Source organism: Podarcis vaucheri, assembly GCF_965113315.1.
Source record: "Podarcis vaucheri genome assembly, chromosome: 9".
Classification (NCBI taxonomy): Eukaryota; Metazoa; Chordata; class Lepidosauria; order Squamata; family Lacertidae; genus Podarcis; species Podarcis vaucheri.
Window position 1 is genome coordinate 48,000,113 of NC_138767.1, and position 18,497 is coordinate 48,018,609.

An 18,497-nucleotide genomic window follows, 5' to 3' on the forward strand; every position below is an offset into this window, starting at 1 on the left:
TAAAATGGTTAAAATGTCTCCCTAGACAGAATTAGGGATTCTAGGAAAGGCTATTTTTGGTCAACCAAAAAATGCTTATATTCCCAAACCGTTTGAAGAATCCCCGCATAAAGGATTGGATTAGATCACATAAAACATTCAAAGAATGGAGATTTCCCCTGATTTAGCAAGAGAAAGAAAGATCAAATCTGTTATGCTTCTCAAACCAATTGCTTTTTTGTTTGTTTTTTAATCACATTCATAAACAGTCATTTTAGCAGAATAAGATTGTGGGCGGACACATAAACCAGGGGATCATATCTTTTATTGTTTCTTAAAAATATCGACCTATAGTAGAAAAGGCTGAGCTGAACTCTCTCACCCTGTATGGCAGATTGCAAGACTCAAGCCTAAGGCATCTGCTACCCCAGCAACAGAAAGAATGGGAAATGAGGTGGTTGCATAACAATGTCACTTCTGACAACAGATGAGGGACATTTAAAAACAAAACAAAACACTGCTGTGTAAATATATCCCTGCAGGTAGAATAGTAGTGCATCAGGGAGTGCTTTGGATCAGAGAATGTTGCACTAGCCAGTGCAACAAGACAAGCCAGCCAGACAAGGCTCCTGACCAAATATTCATTTACCAAGGAATCATATCCATACACTTATATACTCAGGCTCCCGTTCCTTATATTGCGCTTGTGCACGTCTGTAAAGGTGAAGAAGAAGAAGAAGAAGAAGAAGAAGAAGAAGAAGAGTTTGGATTTGATATCCCGCCTTTCCCTCCCCTTCAGGAGTCTCAAAGCGGCTAACATTCTCCTTTCCCTCCCTCCCCCACAACAAACACTCTGTGAGGTGAGTGGGGCTGAGAGACTTCAGAGAAGTGTGACTGGCCCAAGGTCACCCAGCAGCTGCATGTGGAGGAGAGGAGACACGAACCCGGTTCCCCAGATTACGAGATTACCGCTCTTAACCACTACACCACACTGGCTCTCGTGCCCCCCTCTTTCAAAGTCAAGGACGACCAAATTGATTTTCGGAGACAGTCAAATACAATTATCCCCGTGCTATGGGACACAAGGCAACGCTGCGCTGGAATTAACCTCCTTTCAAGATTCTCTAACGATCACACGATTCATTTGCTCCCTTAATCCTAATAACCTTCCCAGCATCAGTTTCAATAACAGATTCCATTGAATAAGCCAACATCTGAATACATTTATGAGCTTGCCGAGATAACATTGCTCGGCCCCTTGTACTGTCCATTACAGACAGCCTGCGAAAGTGTTCAGACGGAGTAGGAGACAGAAACGGAAAGCGCCATTCCACACGGGCTGATAGAACACCGGGAGAGTGACAAAAAAGCGACACCCTGGTCCATTTCTCCCGTCTTTGCTAGTAGAATTGGGTATCCGTCCTTTGCGCTGGTCCAGTTCGCTTCTCCACGTCGGATCTGAGCAAAGGCCCAGGCCGTGCAAGAAATGGGATGGATTCCAAACCCTTTCTTGGGCAACGTTCACGGCCAGGTTTCTCTTTGCTAAGTTACCACCAACCAATCAGAGACTCAAAACCGAAAGGCACCGAGGATAGAAGGGGAGGAAGGAAACTTGTTTCACGCCAACGTGAACTTCGGAGACTCTTTTTCTTCGACTATTCGGGACTAGTCTAAAAGAGGACGGGAAACTGTGGAGCCAAGCCCCGCGATCAGACTAAACTGGGGCAGGATAGAGTCCAGAGGCCAATGGCATCTTTCCCCATTTTATCACGGATAATGCACGTCCCGAGGCTGAGTCCTAGATCAAATCGAGCTCTGAGGATATTAAGGCACGCCTTGGGTGGAGGACAATCCTTAAGCCGAAGAACAAACAGCACTAGACACCCCCCCTTTTTTTGAAAATATTAGTCAGGGACAATACTGTCCCCCCAACTCAAGTAAATAAATAGAAATAAAGTACTTAACTAACTGACCAATTGCTTCACAGATAACGAGGTTCTGCCACCTCCCAACATAAAGCCTGCCCCCCCAATAAATCCTGGCTTCGCCCATTGTATTAGTCCTCTTGGACAAAAGGGTCCACGTTTAGAGCGGTGGTGGCCTGTCCCCACTCTGACCACAGCTCCATTAATAAGCCCAGCTCTTTCCTTTCATCCATGATGTTTTGGGAGTACACTGATTTCAAACAAGCGGTGTATAAGATCGAAATGTCAAACTGTCCAGAGTTAGCCACCGTGGTGGCTTTCAGATATGGCTAGACTGCAGTTTCCATTAGCCCCAACCAACGTAGCCATTGATCATCAGGGATGAAAGGAGCTGTAGTCCACATTGACTGCGGGTGCGGCTAATGTGAATTATGGGTTCAGCCCCATCTGGAGGCCACCGTTGGCTACCCTGATCTAGCACAACATTGCTTTTTCAGTCTTCTCCAAACTGGTGCCGGGCAGATGTTTTGGGCTACAACTCTTTATCAAGCCCCAGCTTGATGGGTCTATATTCTGACTAGTCTCCCGAGTCTGCTACTTGATCTTTTTTAACCCTAAATATGCCACTAAGGGAACTTGGACATGTTTGCCCATTGAGCTAAAGGCCCGCTTCTTCCACCTGAATATTCCCGTGGTGATTGACTGGGCAATAGTCGGTGCTGCAAGCGAATAACCTCATGGTAGGAACTGACCAAGGCCACCCATGGAAACCTGTGGCAGAGAGGCAGGAGGCCTGCGCTCCAGATGTCCTGCGATATCAGACACATTCCAGAAACCGACACCACCCATAGCCTCCCTCAGCTTGGAGCACACAACAAACAGCTGCTGTTTGCACGTTGTAAGCCACCGTTTCCTTACAGGCAATGTATACAGTTTTCTGTAATACACCCTCCCCTTTTTATCAGTGAGATATTGCAGGGATGGCTCGCAGCTCCTCCAGACGTCTCTCTCTTTCTGCACTTACAGTCAATTAAAATAAAGAGAGCAACCCAGGCCAGGATGGATTAGATCCAAGGCTGAACAAAATCTCTGGTCTTAACCAACTGTCTCTCATATATTTGCAAAGAATATATTTGCAATGAAACAACAACAACAACGCTGCTCAATAATTAAAATACAGGCACGTTTACTCAGAAGTTTCATTGAGTCCCATTAGCTGCTCCAAGGACCACTTTAAAAATCACAAAACGGTAAACTCACTTTCCAGTATTACAGGAATCTTCTCCAAGTTCTATGTTAAACAACACGAAGTTGAGGGGAAAGAAGAAAAGAGTCGAAAAAAATATGCGTTAGTTAAGGCGACGTAGCGGAAGCTCCATCTCTTGCTTGTTAAGCTGGCGTCATAACGGCGATTTCTGTCCATCGCAAATCAATGTTTGTCCCAAAGCAAAGCATCCTGGCCGTGAAGCATTCTGGGAGCAGGGAAGGCAGTGGCCTCTCTCTCCCTCTGAAAACATCAACGCCAGCAGTTATTGGAATCGGTCTTTGGTAGTAATCGGAAGTCTCAAGTAGCTTGAAAGTCAGAATATGGGAGGGTGGGTGGAACCAGAATGAGAAAGAAATATCAGAATGCAGTGTGTGTGTCAGAATGAAACACACAAACACACATACACGAGGAAACGGTGGCAGTTTTAGATGAAGCAGAACGCATCAAAGCCAAATTCGGTAGTATTGCCTAGTGCTCGGGAAAGGCCTTCAGACGCCTTCAGACGCCCTACGCCTTCAGACACAGCGCAAGCCCTAGCTTGGTAGATAGTATAGTACTGGCCTTTAGGATTCGGCTCCTGCACAGCTAAACTCTGGGTATCCTCAAAAACGCAGACCGGTTGTTAATGTCAGAAAGAAGAAAAATAATTTCCATTTGCTTTGGTGCAGTGATCTTCTGCACTGGGAAGAAACAAAACTAATCGGCCTGCTAAGAATGTCGTTGAATCACCCAGACTATCGTGCGCTGCAGAAGCGGCTTCTATCATGACCCCCTAGGAGTAACCATTAGAAAAAATTTACTTAAGCCACCCCCTGCCCCAGTTTTGTGTAACAGACAAAGTGAGAGTCTTCCGCAGGATAGCTTTATTTTACTGTTGCAAGAGGATCTCGTGGCACCTTAAAGACAGAGAATGAGGCAAAGTTTTGCGAAAGGTAGCTACAGTATTCTCACACTTATCCTGTTCGGTACTGTTGTTGTTTTTAACCGACTAAGGTCCACCCAGCCCTTTTGCATTTTTATTTTGCATCTCTCTTTTTTTGCTTTCCCCAGATCAGAGGACGCTCCGTCCTGCGCATAGCCGATCCAATTCATCTCAACTGCATTCCTCGGATTGAATAGGATTCTCGGTCCTGCTGCAAATCCACACACAACCCCCCTGAGTTGCAATTGCACAGCCAGAACTTTAAACCCATCGACCGAAGCCAATGACTGGAGTAGCAGGCAAGCCTAAGGCGCCTTCTTTGGAGCTACGTCCAACTGAAATGAAGGAAAATGTGTTGAGAATTCCAGCGATGCCCACATGATGCCAATCCCATGTGTGGGCAGTAGTTTAACAGGGTTACCGAATGGGCCTCGGTTGGTCCTGATTCTGAGTTGTTGCATTATATTTTAAGTGCAATCCTATGCATGCCTGCTCGGAAGTAAGTCTCAGAGTGTCGAATGGAACACATACACATAAAGTGAACATGTGGAGGACTGGTGCCTTAATAGTGGTCACTTTTTAAATATATATATATATATATATATATATATATATATATATATATATATGCATGCTTCTATGTCGTATTGAGAAGGCAAAAACAAAGAAACAAGAAGCTCAGAAAATGCAGTTTAGGCTGCAATTGTATACCCATTTACTTGGCTGGAAGTAAGCCCCATTGAACTCAATGGGAGTTACATCTGAGCACAGAGGAATGTGTTGCTGACGTGTAAGGCCACAGTCCGAAACAGGCTTCCTGGGAACGTACTCCCTTGACTTTTCTGGTGGTTTCTTCAGAGTAATCCTATTCGGAAATGGACTGTGTTGCCATTGATAACAAGAAAGCTATTTCCCAGACTTGAATGAAATCTTTAAAGTCTTGAAGGAGTCCCATTTATTTCTGAGCAAACGCCTTGAGGATCACTGCATCCCTGTCTTCGGATATATAATGGCATACTTCTTGAATATGGCAATCTGGTTTAGCTGATGGACCAGTCAATCATTTATCTTACTAACAATTGTGTGGGGGTGTCTACGCGCCAGCGATATAACTAAAATCCGTGGACTATTACGGAGGCACTCTTTGGAAACTGTCAGTGTCTCCATTATAAAATGCTTCCTTTGAAGAGTTTTATAACACATAAAAATTTGCTCTGGGCAGAACATTAACATATCAAGCCTCACGCCAAGAGTGAATTTTATGGATATGATTATTTATTTACATTTAGGGGAGGAGGGAGTTTGCCCTCACTCTTTCAATCCTTTCTCAATGTTATTCATACTTTTATCTACTTTTTAAAATTTTCTTTTAAAATAAATAATTCTTATCATTCTTCTGCATTCATTTCAACCCACAACAAACCCTGGCCTTTAACACCTGAGAGATTTATTTTAGGATACACACAATTCTCTTATAGCCTGTTTTAACTGTTTATAATAATGCATTTTAAAATTATTGGAATTCCTCCTCGCTTCTTACCTGGGGGAGGTAAGAAATCTAATTATTAATTTTATTAAGAATAACTATCCTTCATCTTTCAGCGTGCTGCATAAAACGCATCTCTAATTTTGTTATTATCAAAGGGTGGTGTAAATTTTATTTTAAAAATCATTTTGTAATAATTTGTTATGAATGAAAATAAAACGGTAGTATGTCTGCCGCTGAATAGTTCTTCCCTTCTACATACCTGACGATTCCTTTGTATTAAGTCTTCCCACTAAAAACAGGATGTGACGGGACTTCCAAAACCCCAGACTAACAGGGCTCCAGCGCCTATGCAGAAGATCTATGTTGTATATTCAGACATTTCAGAATCTTAACTGGACACAGGGGCAAAAAAACCACGAAGAATTAGAAGAAAAGAGAAAAGGGGTGATGTTATAGTCAATGAGGACTGCACTGGATATTTAAAATGTGTCATTAGGCCTTTTTAATGTATTTTAAATGGTTACGAAAGTAATTAGGTTACATAGGCTGTGCATTAGCGGTCGCTGATAGTGGTGAACTTGAGAAACAGCTTAGACCACACCACAAAACAGGGATGAATACCTGAGCCATACATAGGTCATCATTCATCATAAATCCCGAGTGCCCGAAATGCATGGCAAGTGGTTTTTACATTGAATCTTAAACAGGATTTAGCGAAAGAGTATAACTCATAGACATAAGCACAAAAACAGAAAGATTGAATCGGGATCCCAACCACCTCTTAAAAAAAGAAAAAATCACGAGAAACAATCGTCTCCATGGCAGCTCAGTCTAGAATATAATATTAGTATTATTGCGTCCTATTTCCCAGGATTTGTGTTTTCGAATTGCCATTATCGTTTCCTCCAACAAGCTTGAACGAACAGTTGATTAAAGAATTAACTTTTTTTTTCAACCAGCTGCCAGCTATTTTATTAAAAACAAGCCAACAAACAAAAACTCCCATCGATTCACTGAACTAGAGGGCAAAAGGGGGCTGGCATTGAATTGAAAATGCTTTGTCCTAAATGAACGGTTTCAAATACTGTACGTGGGAAATTTTTTTTTTATGTTGTCCGGAGTCTTTCCTGCATCCCTCACATCCGGTAAGAATAAAGCCCCCGCCCAGAGAATCGGAGCTAGAGGATTCATCTGTCTGCTGCTGGCTGCAACTCCCAAGTTACTGGGAAGCAAAAATCTCATTGGATCCACATCGGTGCTTCGGGTGCTCTGCACGCAGTAAAGATCATCCGGAGCGGCCCAGTTAAGTTTTACAACACTTTAACCACGAAAAGGTGGATTTCTTCTCCATTATTACATTTCAGGTTTATGGGAGGCAGGAGCAGGTATGCTACACGCCTTTTAAAACCAAGATGGCAAAACATAAAAGTCTCCAGCCTCCGGGACTGGGCAAAGCCTTCGAAGGAAGAGCCGGAGAATCCTCGAAACGAGGGAGTTATGAGCCAGCCGCGAGTAGGAAGCCATGCTGTGATACCTTAAAAGAAGACGTCATCTGCTCCAATGCAGTCCACGGAAGATCAGGTTATAATACAGCAATAGGTCTGCAGTAATGCAGTAGGGATGGACATGGATGGACTGCAGGACTATTTTAAAGTGGTGTCAGCTTGCCTACTTGGGAGTCTCAGTTCTGTTAACCTAACACAGGCATGTGTTAGGTTAATAGGAAACAATGGGGATGTTGGGGGGGGGACAATAAGCTGGATATTTTAAAATGTTTTTTGCTTTAAGCAATAAACTTCCACACACCGTTAAACAGGCTGCAGCACAACTCCTCAGATATATACCGGAAGAATACGTATAGCTCACCTCATGGCCTGGGTGCTTAACACAGATTAAGTGCCCAGGAGGAGCCACAATGTGACCGCGGTTTCTACCTTCTTCTTGAGTTAGATTGCCGCGGTGGTGGGACAGAGTTGTAAGAATCCTGTTGTTGGCTTTTGTCTGCTGACTTTACCATTAGGCAGTTAAATAATTAACTCTTATTTAAGTCAATATTATAGTCTTAGCGCGGGGTAGCATTCTGATTTCCTGCCTCGGGCAGAAAAGACATCTTGATCCTTTTCTGGTTGTTGATTACTGAAATGTTTGGCGTTGGCAGCATCCGGTGAAGTTTAATTCCATTCCTCGGGTTTGTCTGTTGACTGAGGCGGCCTCCATTTCCTGAACTTGAAAGCAGTGCTTTGAAAAGCAGCGATCTTATGCATGCTTCTTTGAAAGCAAACGCCGCTGAACAAAGTGAAACTTGCTTTCAAGCAAACGTATTTGGAATTGGCCTGAATCATTACCCTTGTGTTGGGTCCTATGCTATGATTGTGCCAGGGAGGGAGAGGGAAAATGAAGAAGCATCTGAATGACATTGCTAATGAGTTTTTCCTTGAAGGGTTCGATAATCTGCCATAAACGAGGCGGGGAAAGGGAAGTGGGTATAGTACAATGGGGGTGGGGAGAGAACCCACCCACCCATCAACAAAACTGAATTATTACAATGATAGCAATGCGCCAGTGAAAGAAAACAATTAAGGAGTTTTTGCAGATTTTCGATCGTGCTCTTCTGGAAAACAGGGTGCGTGTGGATCGCCCGATCCGAATCAAGTGGCAGTCGATTCCACAGGAACTAGCAACCCCCTCTGCATCCTCTTCGCTTCAAAGCTTGGCCCATGAGTTGAGTGATTGCGGATCGCAGTTATGAAACGGACGAGAGGCCATTCTGAAGGAGAATAACTCCGGTAGCCCGAGCAGACCTCTTCAGACCTCGCCTCTGCGTCGCGAGCGTTTCCCATAGAAGTTCTTCATATTTCACAAGTTTCTGACATTCCTAACTCCAGTGGAAATGCTTTCAAGAGTACTTCCAGGAGGGGCGGAAGGAGAGCGGGGGTAGTTGGGGAGAGATGTCTGTAAATGCGCAGCCCCTTGAACTACATAGCATTTTATGGGCACTGAAAACCATCGAAATTGCCCATAAGGCTCCTCGATTTGTCTGTATACAGTCATGATATAGAATAACGACGCATTTAATGTTTCAAATCGCCGGCGGAGTAAACCAATTCTCAGGTGTAAACGATTACAAAACGCCTTAATAGCCGTCGCCGTTACATGCAATTTACCGCACTCCCCTCACTCCACCCTCTTTGTTCCTTGTTCGCATAGTTGTGATTTACAGACCCGCTCGAGCGCTAGGGTGGTGGCGCTTTGATTCCAGCATTAAGACTGAGCCAGTAATTCCCTAACTAGCCTAGACAAGGAGAGGGAGAGGATCTGGCTGGGAAACGATTGCAACAACGAGTCCCCAAACCTAGAGGTTCGTCTCAAGGAACTGCTGCAATTTCTGGTTTCGAAAGAAAGAAGATTCAGTCCTTGACTCGGTAGTTGCTCTTTTTATTTTCTGGGGCATTGCTACAGACGAAGTACAGCAACCAAAAATAGAAACCCGGCGCGCTTAAACAGAAGTGCCTGCGTTCTAGCAGACTTCCAAATAACAGCTGAATTCTGCACACGTCTCTTGAAAAATGACAATGCAATCCTAACCAACAATAGCGGTTTTCTGGACGGATTATTCGGAGCAAGATGTTTCCAAGGAAGTTTCCTTAGGATCCACTTGCAAAACCTTTCTAATCAATGGGATTTATTCCCAAATTTGTGAGGTGCAATGCTAGTTCAGCTTACTTCAACATTGGGGGACGGGGGGACGGGCATGAATCCTTGTCCTTCGGCTTCACAGGACTGTGGATCGGTTGTTTACTAAGAGCAAATTAGCGGTCAGATGTTTGTACTGCTATTCAGATCTCCATACTTAGCTCTCCTTAATTCTACAAAGCCCATTGTAGAATTTATTCCAGACTCTGTATTTCAAATGGAATAGAATTCCTATAGTGCATTTACTTGGAGGTGCCGCCGGGATCTACTTTCAAGTCAGTCTGTTTGTCTCAGCCTTAGTGACTTTAAAAATTGCACTTGCGTTTCTAGTGGAAATTTCGTTTCAACTCAAATGAGGAACTTTGTATGGTCGCATGACAGTCCCAAAGACCCCCAGCCTTGATTTGGGCTCTGGTTAGGCCTATTATAATCAATGAAAAGTTTTTAGTGATTCATTTCCTCTCTCTCTATTTTTTTTTAAAAGCAAGCTAAAGGAACATCCATTTCAAACAAAACTAGGGATGAATTTGAGGGCCACTTTAAGAGGCCATGTTAATAAATTTGTATCAACTGAACTGTTAGAGGGTTTTGCTCCACTAGCTGCCATGTCTTTAACTGATCAATAGACTAATCAACCACTTCACATTAAATTTTTCTCAGTCTTTAAGTGCCGTTCTGAGGATAGGGCAATCTGAACAGTAGATGATTGGAACTGAAGCTGACTTTGTAGTTGCTACAAATAGTAACCTGCTTGCTTATAAGTAATTTAAATTTAAATAAATTAACCTTCACTTGGAAGAAAAGAGTGTTTCTTTACGGAAAAAATCGGCATGTGAGCACCATTAAATGATGGGTCACCTTTTTTCAACTGAAATCCATTCGATTTGGCTACAATGGGGGTACTTGGGAGAAAATCTCATTGAACTTGGCAGGACCGTTTTTTTTAAATGAAAATCTTTCTCTGGCACACAATTTGGGAGTCAGTCCATCTGAAATCATCCCGAATAGCAAAGAGTAGCTTGTGCCCACTTAAAGGCCAACGGATTTATTGTGGGATGAACTTTCGTAGACTAGAACCCACCTCACTTGGTAATATGCAAGGTGCGTTGTACATACACACACTTGTATGGGGGGTTGGGATGGTGAAGAGTGGGGCCAACGAAATCTAAGACGTATAGCAGATCTGTGTACAGGACAAGAACAAAACTTCTCATTCATAAAATCCACTCTATTCTGTTGGGTACCCATCAAAACCTGAGGCAGCAAACCTTACCCTGTCCCAGCCTCGGTTGATTGGAAAGACCCAAGGCGGCTCCAGAGTAACTAAACAGCGTAAGCACAGCTAAAGGATGATTTCTGCAATCTTTCCATTGGAAGGATATTGGTACTAACCTTAATAACCATCGCCGGCTCCTGGGCTAAATGCCTTTCGTTTTGACTGAGCTGGGAGTCCTAGGTGATTTCACATGGCCTTACTTGCAAGTAAACGAGTTTTGGATCTCAACCTGCCGAATCTGTACTCTCAGATTCTATTTATTATTACTACTACAGTACTTCAATTTACACAACACTTTCAAGCAAGCCAATCCACGTGAAGTCTCTATATCTATATCTATATCTATATCTATAATCTCCATCTCCATCTCCATCTCCATCTCCATCTCCATCTCCATCTCCATCTCCATCTCCATCTCCATCTCCATCTCCATCTATATCTATATCTATATCTATATCTATATCTATATCTATATCTATATCATCTATATCTATATCTATATCTATATCTATATCTATCTGCATTCATTTTAAAGGCAATTTGGTCTCAGTGCCAGCAATGCTTACTCAGAAATAAGTCCAAGTGCTTTCCAAAGCGCTTTCCCTCAAGTACAGAAATGGGAGAAAACTGTGCACGCAGGATTGTAGCCTCACAGCATATAGATGTTTCCTCAGAACAAAGTATGGTAATCCTACGCACATTAATTTTGGAGTAGGTCCCATTGAACAGAATGGAAAGTTTCGTCTGAGCAACCCTAATCAATTCTGGGCAACGATGGGCACTTAAGATTCCCCACCGCCAATTTGGTAATCACCACTATCAGGGATGCAATTTGAATGAAATATTGGGGGGGGGCAGGTAAGCCCCGCTTCGCGTAACGGATCATGCATGCACACTATTTGAATGGCAATGCCAACCAACATTTTGGGGGCGGGGCGGTAGCCTCCTCAAATATTTTGTGGGGGGAGGGGACCTCGGTCCCTAGGATACTGTTGGCTCTTACACCCACTATAATCCCCTTCCTATATGAAAAAGAAGCGTATCGGCTAACAACAACGAGGACGACAGCAACAACTTTTTCCTTCGCGCGCACGATAAATTATAGTCACCTTGTCAAACCAGTGGGAACTCTAAATCACTCCATATTCTCAAAAAGTTACAGAGTGGTGGGAGAAACGATTTAAGATATTAGATCTCTCTGGAAATGGGAGATCGCTCAGGCGAGCTGGTTTCTGTGTATGTGTGTGTATTCGCGCTCGTTGTGGTGTGGATTGGGGAGGGAGTGGCGGGAGCGGGCCTGGCGATTGTTTACTGTTCTCCTCGCCGCCTCCTCCGAGCGCGCCCTGCAGGCTCCTCGGTCCCGGAGACTTTGATGGGAGCGCGACTGGACGATGAGCAGAGTCTCCCTTTCTCTGGCACGCCGGCCGGAGCCACTTGGGAGGTCCTGCCCAACTAAGGCAGCCACCGCTAACAACTCCCAACAGGGGACATCGTGGACCAGCCCAGGGTCACAATTAAAAACAAGCGCTTAAAAGAAAAGAAAAGAGACCTATCAAAGGCTGTGGGGGCAAGGGGAGCGAGCAGTCTGGAAAGAAAAAGCCACTTCCATTCATCAGAGGCCAGGAAGGCCGGAGCCCTCTCCCCCCCCCCTGTCCCACCCCGGTTTAGCTGGAGCCTTTGCCAAGGCTGTTTGTTTGTTTGTTTGTACCAAGGGCGTCTTCAAGCTGGGGCCATTTAAGCCGAAGACTAGCTTGAGAGCAAGTCCTCCTGAATCCCGCGAGGCTGCAGGCGAAGAGGGTGGGTCAGTTGCGATGGGAAGAAACTCTCCAGAATTCGGGAGTGTGGCGAGGACTGTCAAAACACATTCGCAGGAGGAAGAGAGAGGCATTGCAGAGGCAGCCTCAGCCTCACCCCAGGGACCCGCTAATGGGAGTGGGCGAAGGGTTGTCTGAAGCACCCACCGGCTTCTCTGCCTGAGTACAAAACCCTTTTTGTTATTTTCCAAAATTCCCTCTGGAACTTGCTTGCAAATAAGGCGCCAGTCCTCTTGCTTCGTAGAAAGTCCTGTTGAACTTAATGGGGCTGACTTTTGACGAGCCATCTATGACCGATAGATTTGCGCTGCAAGTGTTGTGTCACCACAAAACCATACAAAACTAAGCCATGATCAATCACCGGTTCTTACTCTCTTACTGCCTTATACTAAAAGTCAAGGATTCCCCTTTAATTGGTGGGATTGCCTTGCACATAACAGGAGCTTCTAAGGAAACTTACTGATAATAATAAAAATAATGATAATTTTACTGTTTATATCCTGCCCATCTGGCTGGGGGTTGCCCCAGCCACTCTGGGCGGCTTCCAACAAATATAACAACACAATAAAAAATCAAACATAGAAAAACAAAGAATATATATCTTGTGCCTTGCAGCTGTGCAAACCCGATACGAAACACCGGGAAGGCTAAGAATCCTATATAGACTTATTTTTTATTAAGTCCCATTCAGCTCAATACGACTTAACTTCCGTGTTAACATGCACAGGCGGATAAGGATGATAATAATAATTAATTTTTAATTCCTCGCCCATCTGGCAGGATTCCAGCCTAATCCTTTGTACTTTTACTCAGAAGTAAGCCTCGTTTCCAGGTTACTGTGCACGTGATTACTAGATGCTTCAAGACCCACCAGCTTTCGGGTCTAGCCAGATAAACTGCGTTGTGGATCTCCTGCACAGTCCACAATCTAGGGGAATCAATGGGATCCTGCTTGGAGCTGAGCTGAATTCAGTCCCCATTAAAGCCACGAACCTGATCGAAGAACACCTCACTGGGCTGTTATTATATGTAATGATTGTAGATTTCAGGTAGTTAGCCGTGTTGGTCTGACGCATTCGGAAAAAAATAAAAAAAATAAAAAATAAAAAAATTGTCCAGTAGCACCTTATACACCAACTAAGTGGTATCTGAAGAAGTGTGCATGCACACGAAAGCTTATACCAAGAACTAACTTAGTTGGTCTTTAAGGTGCTACAGGAAGAAATTTTTTTATTTTGACTATGGCAGACCAACACGGCTACCCATCTGTAACCAACTAAGTTTGTTCTGGTATAAGCTTTCCTGTGCATGTATCTGAAGAAGTGTGCATGCACATGAAAGATACCAGAACAAACTTAGTTGGTCTATGAGGTGCTACTGGACAATTTTCTATTTTTTATTTTTATATGTAATAATATTACACACGGTTTTATGAACTAAAGGAGGCGTTTGTTGTGGCGTCCTTGGTGGTATTTTACCTACAGGAACAATGACAAGTGATAAAACAAGCCACATCTTTTTGAAGATTGGATCCCTTCCGTCGCTAAAATCAAGCCATGACACCGGCCGGTGATTTGCACTGGACTATTCCGATTTATTTTGTTTCACGATCATAGAGAAGAAACAAAGCGGCGCATCTGTCCATCGGGACCTCGCCGTGCTTGGCTCAGTCCTCGTGTGAAGGAGCAAAGACGCTTTGTTTCCAGATCACTCCCGTTTAAGAGCCGAGGGACCAAGTGGTGGCGACCGCTCCCTCGAAAGAGAGCACGAACGAAAACGCCTGGGCGACCCTGCAGTGTAAACCCCAAGAAGCTTCCTCACCGCCTCTTTCCATTTTCCCCACATTAAAAAGATATAGGAACCAGGAATTAGAAAGCTCCCGTACTGGAACGGTAAGAGACTGGTAACAACTCCCCACCAAAGATGCGATTACTAGGGTGATCCTGAAATTACCCACAAGTAAGTCGCACTGGCTAGACCTTTCTGCTTAGAGTGGTGGGGACGGGACAAATCCAGGCTCAAATAAGCCTCATTGAACATAGTGGGAACTAACGCGATACAAAAGGGTGACGTTGCAGGGAACCAGGAACCAAGGAATGCCCATTCATTGGATTTTCCCTCCAGACAAAATGTTCCGAGGATCAGGGTGCAAGCATATATATATAAAATCGCCACTTACTTGGAAAGAGTGGCAAAACCTACATTCATTTTAGTGGAGCTGGATTGCAACCCATACTGCTAAGGGCATTTCTTAAATAAATAAATGGAACTTTTTCTTTTTCTTTTACTTATTCCAAGCAACAATAAAGTGCCAGCTTTAAAACTGAAGATATCCTGGGAGACTGGCACCTCTATTTAAAAGGAAGAAAAGTTCAATAGCGTTTCATTAGTAAAATCTGTTTCCCAGTAAAATCAACAGCAAAACCTTTGTCACTCTGAATGAATCTGATTGCTCACCAGAATTATAACCCTAGCCCTTTACTTTCTCAAGGCAAGGATGGACTCTTCCAAAACACTGTCTTCGAAGTAGACATGTATGATCTGGGTATCAATATATGGCGTGTATATGACACACAGGGTTGTGTGAACACACGAACACTGCAGTTTTCTGATCCCAAACCCGGTTTAAGCGCCTCTCATTGGCGTTGATTGCTCAGAAAACCTAAGCATGCCAATTTAGAAGACAATCCCGTTTAAATCAGTGGGATTTACTTGAGAGTAATCAACCATAGCCAGGATCCTCCCACTTTAAAAGCCTGACTCTCCACACTCACCGTCTGCATCTTCAAGTGGTCCTTGAACCACGCGAGTAAACCCTAACATCCTGAGGACTACATCCTTGGGCCAGTTTAGCAATCCAAGCAGAAAACAATTTACAACCCGGTCACTAACTTTTGCTAACTTGGAAGTGAAGCTGCGTGGCCCTGGAACGCACTAAGGGCTGCAACCCTATGAATACTTTACTTGGGAGCAAGCCTCAGTGCAGGCAGCAGGACTTCTGAATAAACATAGGATTGTGCTAGACAGCGATTTAAGACGCTTTTTAAATTGGAAGGCGGATCCTGTCGCAAAACAAAACCGAGTCATAACTAAATATTCGGCTTAATTATTTTTGGAGCTCGTTGAGGGCGCAACAGCAGGGGCGGAGAAACCGACTTATCCGGACTGCTGGTGCCGACTCCTCAGTTTTTCAGGGTGTGGAATGAGGGATCGGGCCCCGCATTCAATCCAGATTACCAGCTCTACTGCCTGCCTATCTCAAGAACCTGCAGGTTAAAGAGTAGTGTATGTGTTTGTTTGTTTGTTTGTTTGTTTGTTTGTTTGTGTGTGTGTGTGTGTGTGTGTCCGGGTCCGCGCGCGCGCCTTCCCTGAGATAACTGTGTCTCCTAACCACCCGCCCCCTCTCCTAGCCTTGTGCGGGAAGAGGCCCTAGCTCCGGAGCAGGAGATCACAGAGAAACGCCGAGCCCCAGGGACTACTCCCTTTCTTGGCTGCCAAATATGCTCAAGGCCAGGCCCTTTCGGCCTCTCCAGGGCTCGGTGGCGCTGCGGGAGGGGGCTGCGCAGAGCTCCAGAGGGGCCGAGGGAGGGAGTCAAGTGCCTGGTCTGGTCCTAGTGGTCTGCCGACACCGCTTTCGTGTAAACGCGTGCCAACAGGACGAGGGCTCCCCCCCCTTCCCCGCGTCTCCCCAAGGGCCCAGTTGCTAGTTACCTGAATTCCCTTCCCGGTGCGTTTCAGCGGCGTCGATCTCTCGGCGTCGTTTGGGGAAGTAGGCTGAGACGAGGAAGGAGAACTGAGACAGCGGGTTGTTCTGGGGGAGCGGAGAGGTTAGGAGGGCGGGGAGAAAGTCCCTAAACTGGAGCCCTGAAAGACGGCCTGGACTTTCCCCGCCGGAGCTGACGAAGTGGGGCTGCAGCAGCAGGATCTGGGGAAGGTTTCTCCCTGGTTGGGGAGAACGTCGGTGGAAGAAGGGAGGGCGGAGGGCGGAAGGACGGGAGGTTTCGCCTGAGAAACTTAATCTGCCCTACAGTAGCGCCGGAGTCTGGGATGTGTCACCGCTGACAGCAGCCTCGACGGGGCGGGGGGGCGCGCTCGCTCCCGTGCGCGCGCGCGCACACGGAGGCAAGTTGGTCAGTCAGGCGAGCAGCAGCACCGCCACCCCACCTCCCGGTTCCTCCAAAAGAGGGGAAGGGGCTGTGTGTGGGAGGGGGCGATCTATGACTTTTTTTTTGCGGGGGGGAAGATTAAGAAGAGAGGGCGGCAGAGAGCCCTCCGACGCTAGCTGTTGAAGGGCAATGTCATGTTTCAAGGCCACCAAAGGCCATAAACTTCAAGCGGGGCTTTGCTGGGGCTCCTCGGAATGACTTTAATGAATAATTTCGGAGACAGTTACGGCTTTGAGGTAATTGCTGCCGCGGCTCTATGAAAGCCAGACGTGGCGGCTGGCTCGGGAGAGGGGAGCTCTTCCAGCCGGGCCACTCGCCTGGCTCCCGGCAGAAGCCGCTGGTTCAGCTTGAAGAGAAGAGCTGCCTGGCAACCCGCCCCGTCGGACCTGGAAATCCTTGAAGCACCGGCGGGGAGGAAGGGAAAGGCCTTTCTGCGCACGCGCGATCTGGGAAGCTGTCCTCGACCCGCTCTTCCAACTCTTAACAGTGCAACTCAGAAGTAAGCTCTGTGTGGAGTTCAATGGGCCTACCCCCAGGAAAGTACAGTACTTGCAGGATTGCAGCCCAACAGTCAGTGGAGGTCGATCCATTAGGGCGCTGTCCCACCCATCTCAATTTTTCTTCAGCCAGTCAACAGCGTAATCCCATCCATGTATATTTAAATGGCAATGCCCCGGGGCGGGATTTAGGTTTGATGAGCCCCTAAGCTACTGAAGGTATTGGGGCCCTTTATATGTCCAGATGTCCTTTGTCAACAACAAATTGTTGCTGTTTTTTGTGTTGAATATATGCTATATGGTAATTTATGGACCTAATAGGTATCTAAAGCCATTTGCACATGTTGCCATGCAACCAGTCCAGGCAAAATGTAGGCACCCTATATATAGAAATGAGCAAACCAGTCATATTTTAGGGAGCAGGCTAGCAGGGGGGGCCCATTACTAACATCACAGTAGCCAGCACAAGAAAAAACACTGTTGCTGTATGTAGGTTTTATTTTATTTGTTTTTTATCTTATATTTTAGAAATGTACATCCAGTTTTTCCCCCTTTAAATTTTTTTTGGGTCCCCAAGAGAGTGGGGCCCTAAGTTATAGCTTGTTTAGCTTATACGTAAATCTGGCACCGGCAATGCCCATCAACTTTGGGAGGGTTGGCCCCCTCAAATATTTTATTTATCAGCCCCTAGAAGTTGGCTCCTTTGGTGGGATCTGTCTGCAAGGCAATGAAATTAAGTTCCTGGTCTTCAGTTGTGTTCATGGTAGGTTGCACCATGTCCATGAGATGGATGGTGAATGCTCCACCAGCCTTGGGTCAAAGACCCTTTATAGACATGAGAAGGGAGAGCCAGCATGGTGTAGTGGTTAAGAGCAGTGGACTCGTAATCTGGTGAACCGGTTCGTGTCCTGGCTCCTCCACATGCAGCTGCTGGGTGACCCTGGGCTAGTCACACTTCTCTGAAGTCTCTCAGCCTCACTCACCTCACAGAGTGTTTGTTGTGGGGGAGGAAGAGAAGGAGATTGTTAGCAGCTTTGATAACACAGACCCTAGGGCTTGCTGATAAAAAGGTCGGCAGTTCAAATCCCCATGACAGGGTCAGTTCCCATTGCTCGGTCCCAGCTTCTGCCAACCTAGCAGTTTGAAAGCATGAAATGCAAGTAGATAAATAGGTACTGCTCCGGCGGGAAGGTAAATGGCGTTTCCGTGCGCTGCTCTGGTTCACCAGAAATGGCTTAGTCATGCTGGCCACATGAGCTGGAAGCTGTACGCCGGCTCCCTCAGCCAATAAAGTGAGATGAGCGCAGCAACCCCAGAGTCGTTCGCGACTGGACCTAATGGTCAGGGGTCCCGTTACCTTAAGGGATATCAAATCCAAACTCCTCCTCCTCTTCTTCTTCAACTCTTGTTCTAAGGCAAGGTTTGCAGGGACCCTTGTGGTATGTTGGAGTCCACTATCTGCCCCAGCC

The 18,497-nt window shown here is 45.6% G+C and overlaps 1 protein-coding gene across 7 annotated transcripts in view; it reads right to left on the reverse strand.

Moving 5' to 3' along the window:
• SCRG1 (stimulator of chondrogenesis 1) overlaps positions 1 to 18,497 on the reverse strand; it is a 93,620-nt gene that overhangs the window by 65,018 nt on the left and 10,105 nt on the right. For 4 of the 7 annotated variants that reach the window (XR_014223259.1, XR_014223260.1, XM_082237310.1 and 1 more), the window contains exon 1: positions 16,077 to 16,389. The exons of the other annotated variants lie outside the window; for them this stretch is intronic. The gene's annotated coding sequence lies outside the window, so the exon portion shown is untranslated. Of the gene's footprint in view, positions 1 to 16,076; positions 16,390 to 18,497 lie in introns of those variants that run through there. 7 annotated transcript variants of the gene reach the window in all.